The sequence below is a fragment of the Vipera berus genome (genome assembly GCF_964194415.1).
Source record: "Vipera berus genome assembly, chromosome: 5".
Taxonomy (NCBI): domain Eukaryota; kingdom Metazoa; phylum Chordata; class Lepidosauria; order Squamata; family Viperidae; genus Vipera; species Vipera berus.
In genome coordinates this window covers 6,396,978-6,404,951 of record NC_138207.1, presented here as the reverse complement: position 1 = coordinate 6,404,951, position 7,974 = coordinate 6,396,978, and positions in this window count along the sequence as shown.

The following is a 7,974-nucleotide window of genomic DNA, read 5'->3' as shown; positions in this document are numbered from 1 at the left end:
CACTTTCCCCTTTTAAACAGTTCAAGGCATGGCTTCTCTCCGCCTCCTTCCGAGGTGCCCCATTGCCTTCCTCTGTTTACTCCTGATTGACTGCCTCCTGCATCGGGCGTCCTTGAACAGGGCCAGCTGTGGGTCATCTTCATCCACGCTGTCAGGCTCACACAGCTGGGTCTCTGTCGTGACCAGGTGGGAGGGGCCTGGCTGAGGGCTCTGCGAAGCCTCAGAACTGTCCTCTGCAGGCTCTCCAAAAACCCCCTCCTCCTCCTCCTCTGAATCGTCCGACCCAACTGCCGAACCCACAGGCTGACCCTGAATCACAACATTGACATCTTGTAGAGAAATGCCTAGATCATCAGCAGAAGGCCTCACTTTTTACACAGTTTTATACTTGGGATGCTTTCTAAGTCAGAAGGAACTTCCCTGAGAAAAAGGAAGTTCTGGAAATCAATCCTTTTGTTCCCCTGGATGGCTGGATGCTTTCAGTCCTTCTTGAAGAAGAAGAAGTAATTGGGTGAATTTCTAGCTGGGGGTGGGGCAATCAAGAAGGAAGTTCACTGTGGAAGAATCAGGCATTTAAAATGGACAATAAAGTTTGCCACCACTTCTTAGTCACTAGCTTTTTACATATTTGCCTTTCTTTTTAAAAGAGGCTTCCTCTGGCTGTAGCCTGCTTTTTCCTTTTTGTTGAAACATCTTCATTTCTGTAGCTCTGTGAGTTTATGAGGGTGGGGAGGAAAGGAGTTGGTGTATCCAAGCCAAAATAAAGAAGCTGGAAATCACTGTGGTAACTACACTTTTGAAACTTTTGGATTTAAATATTCTGGAGGATATAATAATAATAATAATAATAATAATAATAATAATAATAATAATAATAATAATAATAATAATAATAATAATAATAATAATAATAATAATAATAATAATAAGTTGGAAGGGACCTTGGAGGTCATCTAGTCCAACCCCCTGCTCAGGCAGGAAACCCTATACCATTTCAGGCAAATGGCTGTCCAGTCTCTTCTTAAAAACCTCCAGTGTTGGAGCATTGACCACTTATGGAGGCGAGGAGTTCCACTGGTTAATTGTTCTAACTGTCAGGAACTTTCTTCTTAGTTCCAGGTTGCTTCTCTCCTTGACTAGTTTCCATCCGTTGCTTCTTGTCCTGCTTTCAGGTGCTTTGGAGAATAGCTTGACTCCCTCTTTTTTGTGGCAGCCCCTGAGATATTGGAACACTGCTATCATGTCACAACTCACCCTTCTCTTCATTAAACTACACATACCCAATTCCAGCAACCGTTCCCTATGTGTTTTAGCCTCCAGTCCCCCGATCATCTTGGTTGCTCTTCTCTGTACCCTTTCTAGAGTCTCGACATATTTTTTACATCGTGGTGACCAAAACTGGATGCAGTATTCCAGGTTTGGCCTTACCAAAGCATTGTAAAGTGCTATTAGTACTTCACTTGATCTTGATTCTATCCCTCTGTTAATGCAGCCTAGCACTGTGTTGGCTTTTTTGGCAGCTGCAGCACACTGCTGGCTTATATCTTTAATTGACTCTGCTGTAGTTTTTTTTTTTCAAAACAAAGACTGCCTAAATGATGTTTTGATCTTGCTGTGAGGGGGAGAAACAGTTCCGATTTTACTTGTTCCTGATTGGAACAGCTAAGTGGGCTGTTAAACAAAGAGGCAAGTTCTTTTTTGCAGCTTATATTGCAGTGATATGGTTTGACCACATGAGGGAGCCAAAAGACTATAATATTGATAATCCTTTCTCATTCTTCCAGTAGCATCATTTAACCCATTGGATTTAATGTTATAAAGCTACAAGTCTAAAACTCTTAACTTTAAAATCTCAGCTTTAGCTACACTTTGACAGGATGGTATGCATAAGAAGATGGAGAAAATGGAAAGAACATCAGGAGATACAGAATCTTTAAGACCCTTTCTGGATGAATATACATCTAAAACACATGAACTAAGACAATGAGAAGAAAGCTTGAATCCAAACTTGATACACTTTCATAAGGACTCTGTGAGGAGATACAACATTTGACTGGAGATATCAAACAGGTTAAGGATAGAGTGGATCTTATAGAGCACAAATTGGAGAAGAAAGAGGTTTTGTATGAAGCTGATTTGGATGAAAGTGCTCTTTTGGAATCTCATGTTAAAGAACTTCAATTAAGATTGTGAGCAATTCCTGAACTCTCTGGATGGATAGATAGATAGATAGATAGATAGATAGATAGATAGATAGATAGATAGATAGATAGATAGATAGATAGATAGATGATAGGTAGATAGATAGATATTTTACTATGGGCACATTGGCACACATTAAAAGTGAAATTTTGTTGCTTGCTCTCAAAAATGTACAAGTGCATAACATGCACTTAAACATGCTATATACAATATATGTATGAACATACATCCTTACATATAAATAACATATATATTTATCACTGTCCATCTTGTATATATAGTGGAAAGAGGAAGCTTTAGAGTTCACAAGGTTAATACTGTATGGAACAAAAAATACTGTGTGAAACAAAAGGATATTAGACTGAGGGTCATTAAAATTTTGGCTTTTAAAAAAGATCCTCGACCTGGAAATAGACAAAGTATATAAACTCCAGATTTGCCACTATGAGAAACTTACTAAGGGATATCTTTGTTTTGTAGGAGGCCATGTTTTGGATTACCACTTTAAATCCAAACTAAGAATGGAAAACATGGATATAATCAGTGCTTTTTTGTAAAAGAAAAAGGTGCCGGAACTCACACATGTCATACAACCCGCCTTGCCTACCCTACAAGGTTCCATCCAAAAAAGGTGCCGGAACTCCGTTCTGAGCGTTCTATGAGAAAAAAAGCCCTGGATATAATTGTTTGAAGGAAATATAACTTGCCTTCAAGAAACATGTATCAAGAAATAAGATAAGAGATACTTAATAAATAAACAACTAGGGGAGGAATTTATATTTGTTAGTTTAAAAAAGATCAATAGAGTTGTTTTATATATAAAACTCCAGTTTAAACCTAAGTTACTTTTATTAGATGAATGTGATAGATTTGTTGTAGTGGAAACTGAACTTAACAGAACAAAACAATAGTAGTTGGACTTTATGTGCCAAAGTAATTTTTTTGAATATCTTATGGATCAAAAATTAAAATTGGCTTATGCTGGGGGATTGCAATGGAGTGACTTCCCCAGTTTTGGATAGAATATCTATCAAAGGGATTAAATCCTCCCAGGGTAAATTAGTAAAGACTTTTTTGAGATGATGGACAACTTAGCATAAATAGATGCATGGAGGCAAAGAAATGGCTCTGCTAGAGAATATACCATTTTTTCAGAAAGACATAAATCCTTTTCAAGGTTTGATATGATATGGACTTTTAAAAACCTTGCAAACAAAATTCTAAAAGTTGACATTTTACCTAAATCTTTTTCTGATCACAACCCAGTTCTTTTGGAATTTGAAAAAAAGAGTTTAAGTTATAGATGGAATTAAATGAATCTATTTTGTAAAATGACATAATTATAAAGGACTGTAAAAAGAAATTAAATTAATATTTTGATAATAATCTAGGTAAAGGGACAAATTTAATGACTATTTGGGATGCTAGTAAAGCACTTATAAGGGGTTATTTTATACAATATAATCACCTAGAGAAGAAAAAAAATCACAGGAAATAATGCAAAAGATATTGGATGAAATTAGACAGAAAGAAACTGAATTGCAAGACACCTATGGACTCTAAAATTTTATATCAAATTAAACTGTTACAGCAACAATTGTCTATGTTAACAGTTCAAGAAATAGAAACAAAACTGAATTATATGAAGCAAAGATATTTTGAGTTTGCAAATAAACCAGGAAGATGACTGGCATATAAACTAAGAAAGAAAAGGGAAAAGAGAATGATCAATAAAATTTGTGAAGGCAACAACGTAGTAACATATAATGTGCTTATTAAAAAGTATTTCCAAATTTTTATTCCAATTTGTATAAAAAGCAGGAGTTAGATATGTCAGAAAAGGCAAACATAGCCACACATCATTGTGTATTAATGATTCCCCTGTGGAGGTGGTTAGAAGCATCATGTTTCTGGGTGTACAGCTAATGAGTAAGCTAGCTTGGTCGTTCAACAGTGAGACACTGGTGAAGCAGGCACAGCAGCACTTCCATTTTCTGCTTCGCATGAGAAAAACACATCTTTCTTCCCCTGTCCTTACCAATTTCTACAAAGGGACAATCACGAGCATCCTGTCAGATTGCATTAGTGTCTGGATTGGAAGCATCACTGCTTCAGATGGGAAGGTGGTGCAGAGAGTGGTGAGGATGGCCGAAAAGATTCTTGGCACTTCACTCCCTTCTATTGTTGTTGTTGTTAGCTGCGAAATCGTGTCCGACCCATTGCGACCCTATGGACAACATTCCTCCAGGCCTTCCTGTCCTCTACCATCTTCTGGAGTCCTTTTAAGCTCACGCCTACTGCTCACGCCTACTGCTTCAGTGACTTCCCTTCTATTGAGGACATGGCATATAAGCAATCCTTGAACAGGTTCCGCAGGATTGTCTAGGACGCTACACATCCTCTCCTGTTTTATTTGTACCTTCTAGCAGGGCTTTTTTTCTCATAGAACGCTCAGACCGGCATTCTGGCACCTTCTTTTTGCAAAACAAAAAACAAAAAACCAGCTCCCTTATTGGCTTTCCTAAGCCTATTGTAGGGCTAGGCCAGGGGTCGGCAACCTAAAAAAGGAAAAGAGCCACTGGGAACCGGTTCCATCACAAATTAAAAAAAGTGGGAGCCGCGTGCGTGTGTCCATGCACGCGCATGCGCAAAAAAAGTTTTGCACATGCGCAAAACGGTTTTTTGCGCATGCGCAGACTCACGCGGTTGCCATTTTTTTAAAAAAGTGAGATGGAACCGGTTCCCGGTTGCCCGACGGCGACGGCCCGTCTGCAAAGCTGCCACTTTCAGCAGCTTTGCAGACGGGCTGCGGCAGCTTCCTCAAAGAGCAGCGCCCCTGCCCATTCGGAGAGGTGCGCGCGCACCTCTCCGAACGACCGGAGGTGCGCGCGCACCTCCCCAAACCTTTAGAGAGGTGCGCGTGTACCTCCGCGCGAACGGGCAGAGATGCCGCTCCTTGAGGAAGCTGTAGCGGCCCGGCAGCTTCGGAGATGGGTCGCTACAGCTTCCTCAAAGAGCGGCATCTCTGCTCGTTCGCGCGGAGGTACGCGTGCACCTCTCCAAAGGTTTGGGGAGGTGCGCGCGCACCTCCGGTCGTTCGGAGAGGTGCACGCGCACCTCCGGTCGTTCGGAGAGGTGCGCGCGCACCTCTCCGAACGGGCAGGGGCGCTGCTCTTTGAGGAAGCTGTAGCGGCCCGTCTCCGAAGCTGCCGCTTTCGGCAGCTTCGGAGACGGGCCGCTACAGCTTCCTCAAAGAGCGGCATCTCTGCCCGTTCGCGCGGAGGTACGCGCGCACCTCTCCAAAGGTTTGGGGAGGTGCGCACGCACCTCCGGTCGTTCGGAGAGGTGCGCGCGCACCTCTCCGAACGGGCAGGGGCGCTGCTCTTTGAGGAAGCTGTAGCGGCCCGTCTCCGAAGCTGCCGCTTTCGGCAGCTTTGGAGACGGGCCGCTACAGCTTCCTCAAAGAGCGGCATCTCTGCCCGTTCGCGCGGAGGTACGCGCGCACCTCTGGTCGTTCGGAGAGGTGCGCGCACACCTCTCAGAATGGGTAGGGGCGCTGCTCTTTGAGGAAGCTGTAGCGGCCCGTCTGCAAAGCTGCCGAAAGCAGCAGCTTCGGAGACGGGCCGCTACAGCTTCCTCAAAGAGCGGCATCTCTGCCCGTTCGCGCGGAGGTACGCGCGCACCTCTCCAAAGGTTTGGGGAGGTGCGCGTGCACCTCCGCCCATTCGGGGAGGTGCGCACGCACCTCTCCAAACGGGCGGTGCCACTCTCCATTTGGAGAGGTGCGCACGCACCACTGCCCGTTCAAAGAGGTGCGCGCGCACCGGGCGGCTGGGAGCCGCAGGAGACGGCTCAAAGAGCCGCATGCGGCTCCGGAGCCGCGGGTTGCCGACCTGTGGGCTAGGCAATCTTGGCTCTTTTTTATGACTCGTGGACTTCAACTCCCAGAAATCCTGAGCCAGCCATGCTGAGGGGAAAGGGAGAGGTTTCCAAGTTGAGCCATGCTGGCTCAGGAATTCTGGGAGTTGAAGTCCACGAGTCATAAAAGAGCCAAGGTTGCCTACCCCTGGCCTAGGCCACTTTATGACTCATGGACTTCAACTCCCAGAATTCCTGAGCCCAGCCATGCTGAGGGGAAAGGGAGAGGTTTCCAAGCTGAGCCATGCTGGCTCAGGAATTCTGGGAGTTGAAGTCCACAAGTCATAAAAGAGCCAAGGTTGCCTACCCTGCACTACAGGAGGACATTAAAATTATTTACAGGATTAAATCTTTAGGAACTAAACTTTTAGAATCTAAAACAGCTAATTCAAAAAAGCCAACAGGAAAGAACCTCAGATTTTTCACCTGCTTCTGTCTTTTGGAAGGCAAAATTAGATAACAAAATAAGCTATTTCTTATGTTAACAATGAAATCAAAGGTAACAGGAAAGAAATTAGAAACATTTTTCTCAATGTAATATGTCTAATTTAGCTGATGCTAGAAAAGAAATAGTATCTTTTGTACACTCTTGGAAACTATTTTGAATCTATAACCATGTATTACAACTAAACCACTTTGAATTAAACAATTCTTAAGAATGAAATATTCTTAATTTGGACTTTACTTTTACTGTTTGGACTGTTGTGTGTTTTGAAAAATAGATTATTTAGAATCTAGTTATGTTGCACTTCAGACTTTAAATAATTAACCTACTATATGCATAAAAATATATGATGTTTTCCATGGTGAGCTTAACATCAATAACAACATTTATTAAAAAGGCTATAATAATTTCTGGAGGTATTATCTGTATATTAAAATTTTGGACAATCAGTGATCATGTATCCTAGCAAAAGATGTTACATATATGCATAAGCATAGTCAGTAGCATATGCCTTTTTAAAAATATCAAACATGCAAAAAACCAAAAATAAGTCCAAAATATCTGTATTACATCCAGAAATGCCAACTTTGCAACTAATATTTCTCATCCATAACTATGGCACCCTAAGGATACCTGCATACATGCAAATACTTCTCTGGGATCAGTAACGCAGCAGGGATTGCTTTTTCCTTCCAGTAACATATACCTAAAACCAGTTTATTGCATTTGGAAATTGTACTAAAAAAAAATCTCATTGTCAACCAATATAATTCATTTAATTTGAAATCAAGTGAAAAATTGATTTAAATTATTTTATTAAAACAAATTAATGGCAATTCTTTTAGAAGAAGTTGCCTCAAACAAAATGGGTTTGAGATGCCTGCTCTAGATAGTTGAATGCTCCAAAATAAATTCTAGACCAGGCCTGTGCATGCAGCCTACCAAGCACCCTTGGACAGAGCACAGATCACCACCAAATGCCCTGAAAGTCATGTTGCCTAGTGCCTCCATGGCTTACCATGACCACGAGCTCCAACACTGTAGATGCTCCTCTAACCAAATCATTGATTAGCCCACCAGCATTCCTTTGCAGACCACAAAAAATTTTTAACTTATCAGTGTGGGCCTTTCCCTTCTACAAGTTGCACAGATCTCTTCTAGATTTTCCTCTTGCCTTTCCGAGTTAACTCCTTGGTCTGTCTTTGAACAAGAATTGACTTTGTAGGGAAGCATATTATCATTTGATGTATCTTTAACATATGTTCTACCTTTATTTACCAATTATATAATATTTGTATGCAATCCACATGGCGAGGTTTGGGGCAACTTAAAATAGGAAAAAATATATTTTTAAAATCATAAGATTAAAACATAAAAGCAGGGATTTTTTTTTCTCATAGAATGCTCAG